This window comes from Rutidosis leptorrhynchoides, chromosome 6 (genome assembly GCF_046630445.1).
Source record: "Rutidosis leptorrhynchoides isolate AG116_Rl617_1_P2 chromosome 6, CSIRO_AGI_Rlap_v1, whole genome shotgun sequence".
Classification (NCBI taxonomy): domain Eukaryota; kingdom Viridiplantae; phylum Streptophyta; class Magnoliopsida; order Asterales; family Asteraceae; genus Rutidosis; species Rutidosis leptorrhynchoides.
The window spans coordinates 147,317,053-147,338,015 of NC_092338.1; positions in this window are offsets into that span (position 1 = coordinate 147,317,053).

Sequence of the window (20,963 nt, forward strand, 5' to 3'; positions counted from 1 at the left end):
TGAGTCAAATTAGGTCTTGGAACCGAAATTACTTTACCGAAAAGAGGGGCGCATATTTTTGATAATATTTGATTGATTAAAGTGGGATAAAAAGCCAAAAAGATTTTTAATTTTATTTTTACCATGTTTTTAAAATTAATATAAATCTTAAATTAATATTGTAAACTTTGTAAAAACAATATATTTAAAATTGTAAATATTTGAAAAATTAATATAAGTTTGGTGTGAATTTATAATATGAATTTTTAATATAAGTTTGGTGTGAATTTATAATATGAATTTTTAAATTAAGTCTGGTGTGAATTTTTAAAATATGAATTTTTAATTTTATGCATTTCAAATTTTAAGTTTGGTGTGATTTTTTTAATATTAATTTTGAATTTTATATTTAAATTGTGTGAATTTAAAAACAAAAATTTACTCTATCTCATTAAGTTAAAAATATGATTTTTAAAATTCGTCGTAAGTTGAAGACTAGGTCTTTGAACCGAAATTGCTTTACCCGATGGCGGGACGAGAATTTTTATTATCATTATTTTTAAGCTTATTGATTTAAAGTATGCCAAAAAAAAAAAAAAAAAAAAAAAATATTAAAATCCTGGATTTTCACCCCATGCGACTCGCATGGGGGTATGCACAAATCCATGCGACTCGCATGGAACAAAAAAACTGGTCAGGATAATAAAACTCAGCGAGCTGCTTATTCTGTCACAATACACACACATACACGAAAACCTCTCAAAACTCTCTCAATTTTTCACCAATTTTTATCAAATTACTTGCAAAACTTCACAATAATCATGCGTAGATTCAGTAGGCTCAACCCCTTCAGGAACACGGTAAAGATTTCACCCCTAATCTCTTTAAATTCGAATTATTGTGTTCTTGAGCTATAAATTTTATATTTTGATTTTGTTAAATTCTAGTGTAATTAGACTTAAATTGTTGTTATATTATGCATGAATATCCTAGATTGAAGCTATTTAACAGGGATTGAAGCTAAAAACTTCAAATTTTTAAGAATCTAGGGTTTGTGTTCTTGAGTAATTTGGGGCTTTTTGATATAAACAGGTTATGGCCTATTTTTGTCATGAATTGTTGCTAAATTAAGTAGTGTAACATGTTTAGGTAGTTAATTGATCCAAACTTTGAGCCTAAACATGTTTTTGAGAATTAAAGTAGACTTTTTAAGTTTAAAAAATTCATAAACTTGGATAATTTGATGTAAAGGCCAATTTAAACTTGTTTAATTGCTAGTAGTGATTAGTTTGGCATATAATTTGCGATGAATGATTAAAAACTTGATGAACATTTTCTTATGTACTTATTTGAAAAAGTGTAGACTTGACGAAGTATGAAAATGAACATGAGTTTGATTTGAATGCCATGTAATAAGTGTTTAATTGCTATAATGATTATTGTTGACATGTTTAAGAGTTTAAATGTGATAAAACATTGTATACATTTTCGTATGTAAAAGTGTAGAATTATTATTGTTAGGAAAATATGTATAAAATGTGTTATGAATTGAACATGTCATCATAATTGTTTCAAGTTATTATTTTGCTAACACTAATGCATATTTGGATGCACAATTTTTGTGTTTAATGTGTTTTGCAGAGATATACAAATACGGACGGTGCATCATCGTCCAGGCAACCAGAGCCCGAACCGGAAATGTTTTATGAACAAGAACAACATATGCAACAAGAAGAAGAACAACATGAGGATCAACATATTCCATATCACGATCAAGATCAATTATTCATGAATCAGTTTCGTCAATTCGCTCCACATCAAATGATTCTGAGCTTAGACATTAATGAAGATCAGTTACACCCAAATCTGAGATTTGATCGATGTTGGATAGAGTATCCAGATTATCAAAAGAACATGCACATTCTCTACTTTAAGGTTGTTGAAATGCCAAGGGCAATTGACTGGGTACCTTTGGAAACAGTTGACCTTGCCGAACCGATTCGGGAATTATTGGTGCAAAGGTATGGTAACTCTCAGTTTAACGATTGGATGCGCCTATTTTCCATTCGTAGAACCATATATAGGGAATGGTGTATAGAATTACTTAGTACTATTAAGTTAAACAGTGATGTTAGGAGGATAGATGATAGAAGCTTTATTAGATTTCTGTTAGGTGGACGCATGTACAGAATGTCCATGATAGATTTAGCCAGGGCCTTACAGATTTACACCCCTGCTGAACTTTTGAGCCCCGACTGTAATAGCCTGATTGCCCAAGGATAAAGGGTAGATAGGGAATTTGATATTAACGCCGTCTGGAGGCGTATGTCCCACTTTAATGAATTTCACGCCAGTGGAAATCATACATACTTAGATATAGATAGAGCTGAACTCCGGGTGATTCATAGATTCTTAGCAAACACAATTACACAAAGGGGTAAGAATAAGGAGAAATTGACCGTAAACGATTTGTTCTACCTCAAGTGTATTAGAGACCCGAGGAGTTTCGTTAACATTCCCTATTGTGTTGGTTATTATCTCGCTAATGTAGTTTCGGGGATGAAATCGGGGAGTATTATAGGTGGTGGTATTTTCATTACTCTCATTGGAGAGTATTTAGGTGTGGATAAGCACCAAGGGGGTCCAATGAACGAAATAGAGGACGAAGGTGAAACTATAAGTTCAAACCTTTATCACGGTGCAAGGGTATTATTGATGAGACGTGGTCGGGTATATCGATACGAGGGACCTCAGCGACAGGTAGAAAGAGGTTCGGATGACGAAATGGAAGAGGCGAACAACATTATAGGAGTTGTTCGGGAGACTGCTCTTGATTTAGGCGTTCGTATGGAGGATGAATACATGACGAACTATGATAGGCATATGCAGTACGAGGCATGGAAACGTCGGAATGACTACGAGCATTCCCGGCAACGAGAGCATGGCCGATGGGATTATCATCAGCGCCAAATTATAAGCCAGTTGCAGCCTGGCGAGATGTATTATCCGACCCGACCCGCATACTATCCCGCACATCAGCCAGAAATGAGACCACCCTATGATTTATATGATTATGACGCAGCATACCAGTTCACCTATCATCAGCCATGGAACCCGGACGCGAACATGAATTGGGATCCATATCCTAATTTTCCTCCTAACCCACCTCCTGATCAGTAGAGATAAGTTGGTAATTTGTATTTTTATTATTTTAAACACTTAACATTTTAATTACATTTATGTAATGTTTGATATTTCTATTATTATTGTGTACTAATATTTTTCTTATAATTTGAAAGTAGAATGCCAAAGTTCCATTTCAAATTGCATGTATGATTATATTTGTATTGTATGTATTTTATGTTATGCACAAAACAGGATAAAACAACGCGTTTTCAAAGACTGGCATTAAGTTCAGCAAAAGCAAGTAATTTTGACGACAAGATGCAAAATATATGTGAAATAACAACAAGACGGAATGAACAAATGACGTGCACCATTTATCATTCAACAATCAAACGACAATATGTTTGAAACTTTGGTAAAATTTAATCATTTTTCTACGCTAATAACCCTCAATAATTTAAATTGTTTCTGATTTCTTGCAAATGAGGGCATTGCAAGATCTTAAGTGTGGGAAGGGGTTAAATTCTTTCGGATTTTTTAAAAAAAAAAAAAAAATTTTGATTTAAACACTTGGTTACCATTAAAAATGCTAGTAACGCAGTAGTTGTGTTAGAATCTAGTGCTCTCCGATAACAAGGAACAGCCCTAGTCTTATATACTGACTACCCACTTCTAGTAAATTTTTCAAAATTTTTAACAAAATGAATTCAAAATCATGTTTATATATATTTATGAACGATTAAAACTAGGTCATTGAGCCGAAATTATCGTTACCTCGGAAAGGACATAAATTGAGAAACAACCAAAATGTTAGAATTCATTTAATAAGAATGGAATAGAAGAGAAAAAGGCAAAGAAAAACATAAATAAAAGCCAAGTGTGGGAAAAGTTTACCAAGTTATTCAAAATATCACATATTTTTGTACAAATTTTTGAAAATACTTTTGCTTTGAACAATAATCAACTGTTTTATCCAATGAAACTATCGAAGAGAGATGGATCTACACGATGAATTAATTCCATCATTTAAAAGGAAGTAAAGTCTTCCGAAAAAGACACGCGCTTCTTGATTTAGGTCAAGAAGTTGTCGTCCAGACCAGCTGTAGGTTGACGAAAAATCTAGAAAAGTCATTTCTAAAATCAGCAGGAAATCCACGGACCTCAGCATCAAACAGGGTCACCAAGTGGTCAGATTTATCCTAACCATGAGAAGGATTTATCTCGTACAATGGGGAGGCACCGTGCAAATTAGCTTGATAAGACTAATGAATCAGATCCCCAGAAAGGATAATCTCCTTAAAGATTAAAAATCAGCTTTTAAGACTGATATTACTCAATCCTTGAGATTGACCTTAAAGATTGAGAATTCAAACTCATGGAATTCAATGATATCTAAACTCGAGCTTGAACGAGAAAATATTTTGATCAAAAATACAAACCGATTTGTTTTCTGAAAACCCATTTTCAATGCGTTCATTACCATTGAACGTAAAATCCTAGGAATTCACCTGGAATTCATTAGGTCACCTGAACCAAATCGGGTGTCAACCGTAAGAACGGTGGTTGCATAGCATGGTCGGAGACAGGACCTTGTGCCAGACCGAAAAATCATAGGATGATCTTTACTATCGCTCCTACCAAGGATAGTTCTAGCATCCGACACGTTAAAAGACCATAATCATCTGCATGTCACGGGACATTGCCTTAACAGTTTCTTGTTCATCGCTTTCCTTTACAACCGGACGGTAGTTTACCGAAAGATAATATACGGAACAAGTAAACTGGATGTGTACTTTCTGATACCGGGATAGCAGTGGATTACACGAACCTAAAAGTTTTAGCCAAAATATTGATCCACAAATATATTTTGCAACACCGATGATGGATCAAATCAGAAAACTTGTCTAGGGTAAAATCTAGCTTGAATTTTCAAAAGATCAAATGTTTTCATAAAGATCCAATTTCCTAAAGGATCTAAATTTTTATAGTCATGTGGGACTGTAAACCGCCTTTCAAATGTGCACTTTGCTTTGGAAACCGAAAGTAAATCGGCTATTTGATTGCCAGTGTCGTTGACCTAAACCCGAGGCAACCATAAAAAGACACACCCACCTTTAACCACATCGTTACTACCATTGTTTATACCGCTGTATTGAAGTCACTGATGTACAAAGTGTGAAGAATAAAGAAGTGATTCAAGTGTTTCAAGACTATATTGCTTGAGGACAAGCAACGCTTAAGTGTGGGAATATTGATAATGCCAAAAATGAACACATATTTTATAGCATTATTCCCCAAGAAAGACAAGATTTTAGTTGGTATTGTTCGATTTACAAGCAATATTCGTTTAAATATTAAAAAGTGAAGACAAAAGGCAGATTCGACAAATTGAAGACAAAAAGGTCCAAAGAGCTAAAAAGTACAAGATACAACTAAAAAGGTTCAAAATATTGATGAGGAACGTCTCAAAATGACAAGAGTACAAGTTACAAGACGCAAAGTACGCGATTTAAAATAATACGCGAAGACGTCCGAAAATCCGGAACCGGGACCTGAGCCTAGAAGAAACGCCCGACGTAACGGACCAAAAATATCTACTCAACTATGCATATAAATATAATATAATATATAAATAATTATTAAAATTATTTATATATTTATATTATTTATTTATTATGTCGGCAAGCTAGAAAACAAATGATCCTGAGCTGGAAATCACGGCCATGCGAGTCGCATGGCCTAATGCCCAAACTCATGCGACTCGCATGAGTACCTTTTCCAGGCCACCTTCTATTTAAAGCGACTTCGTGATCCGTTTTTACTTACACCATAATATCTATCTCCCTCTATCTCAAACATATGATATAAATAAATATTTATAATTTTAATTTTAATTAATAATAATAATAAGGTTATGTTAAGGATTGTTTTAAGGGTGTAAGTCGAAATTCTGTCCGTGTAACGCTACGCTATTTTTAATCATTGTAAGTTATGTTCAACCTTTTTACATTAATGTCTCGTAGCTAAGTTATTATTATGCTTATTTAAAACGAAGTAATCATGATGTTGGGCTAATTACTAAAATTGGGTAATTGGGCTTTGTACCATAATTGGGGTTTGGACAAAAGAACGACACTTGTGGAAATTAGACTATGGGCTATTAATGGGCTTTATATTTGTTTAACTAAATGAAAGTTTGTTAATGTTAATATAAAGATTTACAATTGGGCGTCCCTATAAATTACCATATACACTCAATCGGACACGATGGGCGGGGTATTTATATGTACGAATAATCGTTCATTTAACCGGACACGGGAATGGATTAATAGCCACTAGAATAATTAAAACAGGGGTGAAATTATATTCAAGGGTAATTGGTGTAATTGTTAACAAAGTAGTAAAACCTTGGTTTACACGCAGTCGATAACCTGGTGTATTCATTAAACAAAGTATTAAAACCTTGTTACAATTCGAATCCCCAATTAGTTGGAATATTTAACTTCGGGTATAAGAATAATTTGATGAGGACACTCGCACTTTATATTTATGACTGATGGACTGTTATGGACAAAAACCAGACGGACATATTAAATAATCCAGGACAAAGGACAATTAACCCATGGGCATAAAACTAAAATCAACACGTCAAACATCATGATTACGGAAGTTTAAATAAGCATAATTCTTTTATTTCATATTTAATTTCCTTTATTTTATATTTAATTGCACTTCTAATTATCGCACTTTTATTTATTGTTATTTAATCGCACTTTTAATTATCGTACTTTTTAATTATCGTAAGTTTATTTTATCGCACTTTTATTATTCGCAATTTTCATTATCGTTATTTACTTTACGCTTTAATTTAAGTCTTGTATTTATTTTATATTTTACATTAGGTTTTAACTGCGACTAAAATCTTAAAATCGACAAACCGGTCATTAAACGGTAAAAAACCCCCTTTATAATAATAATATTACTTATATATATTTGTATTTTTATAAAAGTAAACTAATATAGCGTTGAGCTTTGTTTAAAGATTTCCCTGTGGAACGAACCGGACTTACTAAAAACTACACTACTTTACGATTAGGTACACTGCCTATAAGTGTTGTAGCAAGGTTTAAGTATATCCATTCTATAAATAAATAAATATCTTGTGTAAAATTGTATCGTATTTAATAGTGTTTTCTGCTAAAATTAATAACTATTTTATATACACCTCGCATAACATCATCGGGTCTTGTAATTGATCTTACGTGGGTTCGAGATGGTCGTTAGAAAAGGGCGGTATTTTATGGGTTTTGCGAAGCAAGGTTTGGGTCCCCTATTGATGTGCACAAAACGGACGGTTTATTTTATGCGGTGTCGTTAGGTCGCTAAACGTCTATTAAGTGATCAACAGAGGTGAATGGTTTTAAATTTATAATCGAGGGGCCTAAATCTATTACTCCTTCCTATGGGTGAGCAAGAGAAGTATGACCTAGGGTCGTTCATTTAAAAAGTCAACATAATCGAACCTTTCGTTATAGTGTAATCCTAGTATTATTCTAAGGGGTAGTTGGAATATGTTTTGGGTTTTATAAATCCAAGTAAGTACATAGATATAAGTAAATAAACAAAGCAATAAAGGATAAAATTTATATTTCAGATAGGGCTAAAGCTAGTGTGAGACGACCCGTCCTAATCCATAAGGACGAATACAATAACATATGATTACATTGAGAGGTATTTGACCTCTATATGATACAGTTTACAAACATTACATTCGTTTTTAAAAGATCAACTTTCATTACAACGAAAGTTGACAGGCATGCATGCCATCTCATAATATATCCAAACTATGAATGACTTATTATTAATCTTGATGAACTCAACGACTCAAATGCAACGTCTTTTGAAATATGCCATGAATGACTCCAAGTAATATCTTTAATATGAGCAAATGCACAGCGGAAAATTTCTTTAATAACTGAGAATAAACATACTTATAAGTGTCAACCAAAAGGTTGGTGAGTTCATTAGTTTATCATAATCATTCATTTCCATCATTTTAATAGACCACAAGATTTCAGATATTTAATTGTACACGTAACCCGAGTACAAAATAGTACACATAACCTGCGAATTAAAAATCATTCATATGGTAAACGCTTGATAACTGAACTAACATGATGCATATAGAATATCCCCCACATACAGGCATTTCGCAAACTGCATGCTATATACCGGCCATCACAATCAGTATATATCGATCGAAGTACTAAAGCATTCGTACCCCGAATGGGATTTGTCAAGGTCCATAGATCTATCTTTAGGATTCGCGTCAATTGGTGGCAATTATAATAAACACCAATTCTTAGGCTACCAAGCAAAAATGGGTGATATTCGATTTAGATAATCCAACCATAGAATGTAATTTTCGAGTACTTGTGTCTATTTCATTAAACATGTATAAAACAGCGCATGTATTCTCAGTCCCAAAAATATATATTGCAAAACCATTTAAAAAGGGAGCAAATGAAACTCACGATACTGTATTTCGTAGTAAGAATACATAAGACGTCATTGAACAAGTGCATGGTTGGCCTCGGATTCACGAACCTATATTAAGTATATGTATTTATATGTTGGTCAATATTTGTCTAACAATTTAGGTCAAGTCGTAGTGTACCACAATCCTAATGCTCGAGATTATCATGCAAAAGTAAACAAAAGTCATCTTGACTCAAAATGACTTTCAAAAATCTATACATGTTTATTTTATAACTTAAATATAGTCGTTTTATATATTTAAATATATTTACCAGTTTTTTTTATTAGAGTAAATAATACAAGTCATTTATTAATAAAAATTTATATTAAAATTTATATATGATAAAAATATACTTTTATATATCTCAAGTAATAAAATTTATAAAGTTCACTTAATATCATAAAAATATAATGGTATGTATTATTAATGTAATTATATTACGTGTGGGTAAAATATTTTTGTATCACATATTTATTTGATAAAATAATATTGATAATAATAATAAGTAAAAGTTGTATTATTTTGTAATAATAATAATAATTATTATTATTCTACTAATAATAATAACAATATTTATATTTACTAATGATGATATTAATTATGATAAAATGATAATTCTAATCATGATAATTTTAATAATAACGATATTTTTTAATATTAACTGTAATAATAATAATATTTTATAAAAATAATAATTCTATTCAAAATGATAATTTTTAATAATAATAATACTAAAATGATAATAATAATAATAATAATGATATTTTATAATAACAGTGATATTTCTATTAAAAATGATAATTTTAATAAAAATGATAGTTTTAATATTAATGATACTTTTAATAATAATAATAATGATAAAAATAATGAAAATGAAAATGATATTTTTATCTAAATCAATATCTTACAATATTTTAATTTCATCATGATACTTATACTCATTATTTACTAATCGATTTGTTTAATAGCTTTTAGTCCTCTTTTATATCGCATTCATAATAATGATAATAATAGTAATCATAATATTTAGATGATACTAATATTAGTTTTAATGATAATGATACTTACAATAATACTAATGATAATACTAATAATTATTATAATGATAATACTAATAATAATAATAATAATAATAATAATAATAATAATAATAATAATAATAATAATAATAATAATATTAATAATAATAATAACCTTAGTGATAATAATGATAGTATTAATAATAACAATAACAATTTTAAATGATAATACTTATATTAATAACGATAATGATAATAATAATAATAATTATTATTATTAGATAATAATAACGACGATAATAACGACGATAGTAATAATAATAATCATTTTAATAATAATACTAAAATTAATGATAATTCAGTTGACTATATTGTTTAATCCGTTCATCGAAACCACATGATTTCTAAATGAAAAGTTATTAATTTTTCGTCAGCTTTCCAACGACATGCATATCATATACTTTATATCAGTAGCATATGCATCAAATTCATGATTCTTCATAATCTAGCTAAAGACGAAATTAAACATACAAGCATGCATAATCATATATACTCAAGCACTAATCACGGATACACTATTAATATATAAAAGATAAGATATGAATGCTCACGTATCAATATTGTGATTCAATATTGCAGGAAAGTACGTAGACGTAACGGAGATGATAAACACTAGGTTGACCTCACGAGCTATACCCCTGAACCATACCCATAACCTCCATAGCTATAACCCATAATTTCCTTAGCTCTATTCCGCTCGAAAAACCCGTTTTGTCAACACTCGAACAGCACTCCGTCGTAGTATTTTATGTATAATACTAGTAATAATACTAATAATAATAATAATAAGATTAAAATAATAATAATAATAATAATAATAATAATAATAATAATAATAATAATAATAATAATAATAATAATAATAATAATAATATAAATTATAAATATAATACAGAGTAATATAGATGGATATTGATATGTGTGTGTGCAATTCAGTGAACGAGTTCGCTTTTATAGGCAATTCCTGAAATCACATTCCATGCGATCGCATGAGGTTTGGGTGTGATGCCCACACTTGACAGCTAATTCGCACTTTGATTGTTCTACCGACACTCAATTAATAACATTAATAATAAATATATATTTAATTCATATAATTAATTATATATTATATTATATTCACGTGCATAGTTGACCTGTAATTTTAGTTCCAATGACTTGTATGTTGACGCTCGAATATCCCGATTCTGATTTTTCGAATGTCCTTACGTACGCTGAGAAAACTTGTACTTTACATTTCGCGACGTGTACCTTTATCAATAATTAGACGTAATTCGCCAAAAATTATATTATAAGAAATGTAACTTATATATTTGAGTGTTATGGTCATTTACTTCTTTAAATCATCGTTTTGTTATAATTACGTATATATATATATATTTATATATAATAGTATTATTTTAAATCAAAACGTTTTATATCAAGGTTAATATTATATTTTATCATTTTGTAAATATATATATATATATATATATATATATATATATATATATATATATATATATATATATATATATATATATATATATATATATATATATTCATTTAGAAATATAAATTTATATATATTAGAAATATTTATTTAATAATATAATATTTAGTTTTTCAAAAATAATTATATTTCAAAGTTCGTTTTAAAATCATTTAGAAAATACTATAACACGTAATGTTTACTCTTTAAAACTTAATTTGATATTATTCATTTATGTGCCAACATTTATTTTAAAAACTTATCTAAATATCAATCGAATCAAATAACCAGTGTTACTATTGTTTACTTAATTAACTTGAAATCATATATATATTCAATAAACACGTTTTAAATACACGTTACGAGTTATTTATATATTTAATAACTAACATTCCATCCTATTGTATATATATTCAAATTATATTATTTAAACAAAACATTTTAATAATCAAATTCTATTGAATCGAAAAACATTTCAGCACGTTTGAAACTAAATCAATTGAATATTATGAAATCCAATTCTCCACTAACTTTTGTCTAACCTTCGTTAATTGACACATTTGTCCTCATATGTAGGTCACTTTACCATTTTCCGAATATTGTTAAGAAGGACAGATTTCCTAAATCAAAGTGGACCTCACAACAGAGACCCATAATCATATCATAATGTATCTGATAAATCAATCTTTTGATATTATCTTTTAATTTCGTCGATAAATATGTTGAAACAAATACGTTCATGTAAGTATTATACATCTAATACTTTGTTAACGTTTTCAATTAATATAACTATATATATTATATATATACATATTCGTATACACATAAATGTTCGTGAATCATCGAGAGCAGTCGAAGGGTAATTGAATACATGAATATAGTTCCAAAAGTTTTGAGACTCAACATTACAGACTTTTCTTATCGTGTCGAAATCATATAAAGATTAATTTTAAATTTGGTCGGAAATTTCCGGGTCGTCACATAGTGCATGTTATTGCTTTCGCTAGTACGATATTGGTATGTTTAATGTCGGCTCATGGGTACGTTATGACCAGTTACCTGCTATACTATCCTAAACGGCCCTATCAAAGACATGTCACTGGGTAATACCGATAGGCTTGAAGATTATGTATAGACAACAATACCACATACCCCCGAAGCCAGAGAACACGATTAAGTGAATACACTAGACGGGTCATCAATAGGAGCGACCCGGTATGTGACGACCCGGAAATTTCCGACCAAATTTAAACTTAACCTTTATATGTTTCCGACACGATAAGCAGAATTTGTAATGTTGAATCTCAAAAAGTTTGGAACTACATTCATGTAACCAATTACCCTTTCACCGAACAATTATGTGTATATAGATATGTATATATAATATATAATATTAACTGAAAACATTAACAAAGTATTAAATATATATGATACTTTACATGAACGTATTTGTTTCGATATATTTATTGACAGAATTAAGAGATAATATCAAATGATTGAATTATCAGATACATTATGATATGATTACGGGCCAATGTTATGAGGTCCACTGTGATTTAAGAAATCTTTTCTTTTTGACAATATTCGGAAAATGGTAAAGTGATTTATAAGTAAGAACAAATGTGTCAATTAACGGGAACTAGACAAGGGTTAGTGGAAATTCCTGTTTAATTTTCAAGGCATGTTTTATAATATTTTCCTCGTGACCTTGATAAGATAACTATGTTAACCTTCATTTTATTTAATATGAAAATAAGAACGTGGAGTGTAAATAACTTAGATGTTGGATATCGACAAGTTAAGTAACTCGACATTTTTCATTAAGATGATTTCATACGTTTATTTAACCTTTGGACTTTATCCCATGCTTCACCAACAGACTGTAATTTAAAAACTTGAAACCTATTATGAATATATATAATTCTACTTTTCTAAAATGTTTTATGATATAACGATTTAAATTAATATTAAATATATTTATACGCGTATTATACGTACATAGTTTTATACTTTTACTATACTTTAACTTTACCTTTACTTTACTTTTACTTTACTTTAACTTTAATAATTCATTTTAATAATTCACTTTAATAATTCATACTTTAATAATTCACTTTAATAATTCATACTTTAATAATTCACTTTAATAATTCATACTTTAATAATTCACTTTAATAATTCATACTTTAATAATTCACTTTAATAATTCATACTTTAATAATTCACTTTAATAATTCAAAAATCTATTATAAATAGAATTCAATAGGTTTCATTATTTCATAGAAACTTGAAAATATATTTCTCTAAACTCTCACAATCGAATTACATATATATATTTACTTAGTATTATTTCAAGATATTATTAGTATACATAAAATACTACGATAGAGTTATATTCAGACAATTTCAAAATAAGTTTTCAAACAGGATAGAGCTAAGAAAATTATGGGTTATAGCTATGGAGGTTATGGGTATTGTTCGAGGGTATTGCTTGTGAGATCAACCTAACGTTTATCATTTTTGTTGCGTCTACGTACTTTCCTGCAATATTGAATCACAATATTGATACGTGATCATTCATATCTTATCTTTTATATATTAATAGTGTATCCCTGACTAGTGCTCGAGTATATATGATTATGCATGTTTGTATGCTTAGTTCGTCGTTAAATAGTTTATGATAAATCACGAATTTGATACATATGCTACTGAGATAAGGTATATGATATGCATGTCGTTGAAAAGCTAAAGAAAAATTAATAATTTTTCATTTAGAAATCGTGTGGTTTCGATGAACGGATTAAAAGATATGGTCAACTGAATTATCATTAATTTTAATATTATTATTAAAACGATTATTATAATTGTTATCAGTTGATGTTATTACTAAAATTATCTTTATTACTAAAAATTAATATTTTTATTGAAACTATCATTTTATTATTTTTATCATTATTATTATTATCAATATTATTTTATCAAATAAATATGCGTACAAAGATATTTTACCACACGTAATATAATTACATTAATAATACATACCACTATATTTTTATGATATTAAGTGAATTTTATAAATTTTATTACTTGAGATATATAAAAGTATATTTTTATCATATATGAATTTTAATATAAATTTTTATTTATTAATAAATGACTTGTATTATTTAGTATAATAAGATCTGATAAATATATTTAAATATATAAAACGACTATATATAAGTTATATAATAAACATGTATAGATTTTGGAAGTCATTTTGGGTCAAGTTGACTTTTGTTGACTTTTGCATGTCGGTCTCGAGCATTAGGATTGTGATACACTACGACTTGACCTAAATTGTTAGACAGATATTGACCAACATATAAATATATATACTTAATATAGGTTCGTGAATCCGAGATAAACCCTGCACTTGTTCAGTGCCGTCATATACATAATTGCTACGAAATACAGTATTGTGAGTTTCATTACTCCCTTTTTATATATATTTTTGGGCTGAGAATACATGCACTATTTTATAACTGTTTTACGAAATGGACACAAGTACTAAAAACATATTCTACATTGAGTTGTACCACTTTGCATATTTTTTCCTAATAGCTTGGTAACTACCATTTACATGCGGTATTGTAAACGCGAATCCTGTTGATAGATATATCGGGCCTGACAACCCCAACCGGACTGGACGACCAGTATTCAACGATTGCACAGTACTTCGTTTCAGTGACTACACTTGGTACAGTGTAGTGAGATTTCATAATAAAGGGAATATGCGACGTTGATTAAATGTTAAGTATGGTTACCAAGTGCTCAACCACTTAGAATATTTTTATTAAAACGTTTATGTATATGAAATCTTGTGGTCTATTACTATTACGGAAATGATTGATTATGATAAACTAATGAACTCACCAACCTTTTGGTTGACACTTTAAAGCATGTTTATTCTCAGGTATTAAAGAAATCTTCCGCTGTGCATTAGCTCATTTTAAGGATATTACTTGGAGTCATTCATGACATACTTTGAAAGACGTTGCATTTAAGTCGTTGAGTTCATCAAGATTAATATTAAGTCAATTATAGTTGGATGTAATATGAAATGGTATGCATGCCGTCAATTTTTGATGTAAAGAAAGTTTGTCTTTTAAAAACGAATGCAATGTTTGTAAAACGTATCATATAGAGGTCAAATACCTTGCGATGTAATCAACTATTATGAATCGTTTATAATGTATATGAACGGGTCCTTTCAGTTGGTATCAGAGCAGTGGTCTTAGCGAAACAGGTCTTGCATTAGTGTGTCTAACTGATAGTTGTTAAGATGCATTAGTGAGTCTGGACTTCGACCGTGTCTGCATGTCAAAAAGTTTGCTTATCAATTCTAGTCGGAAATCATCTACTTATCATCCTTAGGAAATTACCTGCTTATCATCTTAAGTCTAGACGCTTTTTCCTACATTTATTGCATAATAGTGTATAGACGAATTCTTATGTTAGCACATCTATTACTGTGAACTTTGACTGACATCTTTTCAAAGATTCTCCGTAATTTACGGAATTTTGGCATTATATATACATATGCAAATTATGTAATTGAAGAATACCAAATCTAAATTCTACAATCTATTTCATACCAAAAATTCTTTCCCTGATCCTACGAGATGGATCCCTCAACCAGTTCGAATTCCTCAGATTTCGGCAGCTATTCCGATATGGATATCTACCTGAGCTCCGAAAGTAGCGTCACCGGAATGGATCAACCAATTTCCCATCATCTATTTTGGATGAATTGGGGATGGGTCCGTAGTCAACTCAACCATTAGAGACAAGAAGAAGGTGATCCCTTCCATCCACCACATTGGCCTCTTGGCGATGAACCTGAAGCACTTACCGGCGAACCTGTTCGAGACACCATTTTCTCACTCATGGCTAGAGTATCTCGTCATGATTATATACTATCCCATATTGCGAATCTTATTCATCCGCTCGTTCCAACCGCCAATCATCCCGGTGTACTAGCAGAAATTAACGAACTTCGCACCCGAGTAGTGGCTTTGGAACACATGGTACAAGGATTACAAACACCATCAGCAGCACCAGCAGCATAACCAATACTGCCAGTAACATCCACATCACAAGCCTCAATACCACAAGCTTCAGCAGCATCACGGGCATCAACAGCACCACCACCATCAACATCAACAGGATCAGTACCACCACCAACAATCACATCCGCATCACACGCCTCAATATCACAATCTGTACCTCGGATATCAACATCACACGCACAATAGATACCAAGGAATACCAACAACAACAAACGATGAGGTATTGATTCATAACTTCATCGGAGAAACATCCTGCGGTGATAATGTAATCTCTAAAGTCTTAGGGATTATCTATTTCAGCCTTATCCATAAATCAGATGAGTAGAATAGATAGAGATGATTAGGGAGAAGAATCGAAACCCTGACAAGAATGGTGAGAGATTTACAAGCTAGACTTGCTATACAAGCATCACCAGCAGTTACCAGCAGTATCATCAGCATCAACAATATCGTCAGCACCACCATTACCGTCAGTACTGTCAGCATCATCAGCACTAGCAGCACCAATAACATCACAAGTTCCGTCAGTTCAAGAATCGCCGTGGACGTCATCATTGATCAACAACGAGTATTTTGTATCAACGAGTTATGAAGTATTAACTCATTCTTCTGAAGAAATTATATATATATATATATTTTATATATATGAATGCTGAAACTATAAAAATCTTTCGTACTAAGCTATTGAATATGAATTGAAATAGGGTAGATACTACTCAGTTAAATTCATATTACTAATATGCTATGATGTACATCCTTCATTAACAACCTAACCATCGTAACTACAATCTTTGATTCAATTAAATGAATTCAGTTTCATAATAAACCAAGTGTATCATTCAATAACATTTTTGATTTTACACTTTCATCTTCAATGTACTCGAAACTTACTGAAAAACAACATTCGTATCTTGTGAAGTTAGCAAGAGTTCTATGAGCATCAGCATAATTCACTAAGGAAATATCTATAAGAATAAATATTGAAGTATTGATTACATTAGCGAAATACTCCGCGAAGATTATGTAATCTCTAATGTTTTAGAGATTATTCTTTACTAATCCAAGCCGAAAATCAAATGAGCTTAATATGATATTAACTCATTAAATCTGTATTACATCTGAAGAAAATATACATACATATATTTTCATAAAGACTGTAATGAAAAATTCTTGTTCAAAATATTATTTGTGACATTTTTTTTAACGGGTAGGTAATACCCGAGAGATATATAAATGTACAATTAATATATTACATTCTTCGATTCTAATTCAGTAAATCATCAACTATACTCCCTATTTTCACAACAGTATACCTTCTTTTATAAGAAATCAAAACAACCATACTCATTCAAATTCAATCACCTATTCTGATTTTTGAAATCTCAGAATGCAACTCGAGATATAAGCAAAACCATCACTCTTAGATCCTTACATTTTTTTCAAAGCTATACTTTGACTTCAAAACTGTGATAGAACATCACTTTTAATTGTAACACTCAAAAGAATACGAGAATCAATCAAGATTCATGACGAATTTATCCTTTGGATATTGATAATGACAAGCTGCATTTAAAACGCTTCGAAATTTCAGAAGACACTTCAAATAAGGAACAATCGAGATGATGATCTAATCACACATTACCCGAAGTCTTGTACCTGAAAAACTCTCGAACCCAAAGTCATAGTTTAACACGTACCCGCGTTGAATTCTTTAGCATTTATTAGCAAAAACAACCTTACGATTCTTTTCAAAGTAGCCAGTTTTGTCACAGCTCCAACAAGTCAACTTCGACTTTTCAGTAAAACTAATTTTATTATAACTTCGATAGATACGCTGCCCTTTCACCATCGTTACTGGGGAACCTTTCATATCTCACCACATTAGCAGTAAACTTATCAACAACTTCATTAACCTTCGACTTAAACCTCTCCAAAAAGTCACTATACTTATTCATTGAAACTCCATCTTTTACTCATCCGCATCTTGCAACAAGAATTGCCATACCAATTACTGAAAATCAGCAATCAGTATTTTGAAATCTCGCAGCGTTTCTACTTCAATAGTTATATATACATATAACGTCTATCTCCTAAACTTACACACTTCGAATGTGAAGTTTCTGAAAAACATCTCAAACTATGAATTAGTTCGTGAAATGCTAATGAAGCGGCAGAAACTGTAAACGAATTTAACAGTCAAAAGTTTGATGACAAAGAATAATGTGTTGGTAAAGCCCAGAAAAAAGAGAAGAGTAGATATTGAATAATGGATTGAGCAGACCGTGAAGGAGACCAAGGACAAATACAAGGACCAAAGTCTGTATTTAAAGAATCTTGATGATTCTGTTTCTGACGAATTCATTAACGAATACCTTGCTCCTGACTCTAAACCTTTGCGGACCTTATTCTTCATCATCATCTTATCTTAAATATTATAAGATATCTTCGTATCTCTCATTATACATATTATCCATATTTCTGGAGATATTTTCACAACTATTCTTATCTGAGATCATTTATCTCTCCATAATATCTGCAACATAAAAGAAACTGTGTTAGTTTCTAAATTCTGAAAAAAATTCAAATATGAATGTTTTGAAGTAGTGTTGGGAACTGAAGCATGAGTTAGTATAATATAATGACACTTGATCAACGTGATTATATTACAATAATTCATGCTGAGTTTCTAATGGAACGTGATGATTCACAGAACATACCTCATCATGTGCCATTTACACGACTCTTACATTCTACCAAATCTCCAAACATATTAAGAACATATCTTCTTGATAGTTCTATCTTTCCGGATATTCTGGTAATTTGCCAAATCAAGATCATACCATTACGATTTCCTTCTTAGAACATTAACTATGTTCATCCAAAACTTCATACCTACTAATTCTGAACCATTATTCGCTTGACTTAAAGCCGGGAAGAGACAACAAAAGTATGAAACTCCAAAATGTAAGGGAGAATATAAAGTCCAATAACAACACATAAATTACAAACCGTGTATATCAATGTTTATCGCAACATAAAGACACGGGAGAATTAAAAACACTATAACTCCAAGGGCGAAGTAGAAGAAAACAGATTTCTCCGGTGGAAGTTGGAAAAGGAGAATGATTGTTGCGATAGTAAGGATAAGGACAAGGATTAGAATTGGATTAAGCATGTTCGCAATCTTTTGAAATTGGAATTGAGTATAGAAGTGGTAAAAACTAATGGAATGGAAAAGGTAAATATATAAGGGAAATATCAGACGTAGTAATCGGGACATATCATCGCATTTAATTAAAGAGATCCTAATTTCCTTAAATCTCGAAGAAACAGATCTTATAGATTTCCAAGATTTTTTTTGAATCCCTTGAATTCCGGAATTCAACCATGACTACGTCAAAAATTATGACGAAACTTATTTTCCTCATTCCACTATTTTGTGATAGCTTCACTCATACGCTTCGAGTAATCGGATCATTTTATCCATATTACTCTATGGTAATAAAATCCTATCTATCAACACATATCCGTCATTAAAACATTTTTATGGTTAGCCATGACGACCTCGATCAAATTTCGGGACGAAATTTCTTTAACGGGTAGGTACTGTGACGACCCAGAAATTTTCGACCAAATTTAAACTTAACCTTTATATGTTTCTGACACGATAAGCAGAATTTGTAATGTTGAATCTCAAAAAGTTTGGAACTACATTCATGTAATCAATTACCCTTTGACCGTGTTCGACGATTCACGAACAATTATGTGTATATAGATATATATATAATATATAATATTAACTGAAAACATTAACAAAGTATTAGATATATGATACTTTACATGAACGTATTTGTTTCGATATATTTATCGACAGAATTAAGAGATAATATCAAATGATTGAATTATCAGATACATTATGATATGATTACGGGCCAATGTTATGAGGTCCACTGTGATTTAAGAAATCTATTCTTTTTGACAATATTCAGAAAATGGTAAAGTGATTTATAAGTAAGAACAAATGTGTCAATTAACGGGAACTAGACATGGGTTAGTGGAAATTCCTGTTTAATTTTCAAGGCATGTTTTATAATATTTTCCTTTGATAAGATAACTATGTTAACCTTCATTTTATTTAATATGAAAGTAAGAACGTGGAGTGTAAATAACTTAGATGTTGGATATCGACAAGTTAAGTAACTCGACATTTTTCATTAAGATGATTTCATACGTTTATTTAACCTTTGGACTTTATCCCTTGCTTCACCAACAGACTGTAATTTAAAAACTTGAAACCTATTATGAATATATATAATTCTACTTTTCTAAAATGTTTTATGATATAACGATTTAAATTAATATTAAATATATTTATACGCGTATTATACGTACATAGTTTTATACTTTTACTATACTTTAACTTTACCTTTACTTTACTTTTACTTTACTTTAACTTTAATAATTCACTTTAATAATTCACTTTAATAATTCATACTTTAATAATTTACTTTAATAATTCATACTTTAATAATTCACTTTAATAATTCATACTTTAATAATTCACTTTAATAATTCATACTTTAATAATTCACTTTAATAATTCATACTTTAATAATTCACTTTAATAATTCATACTTTAATAATTCACTTTAATAATT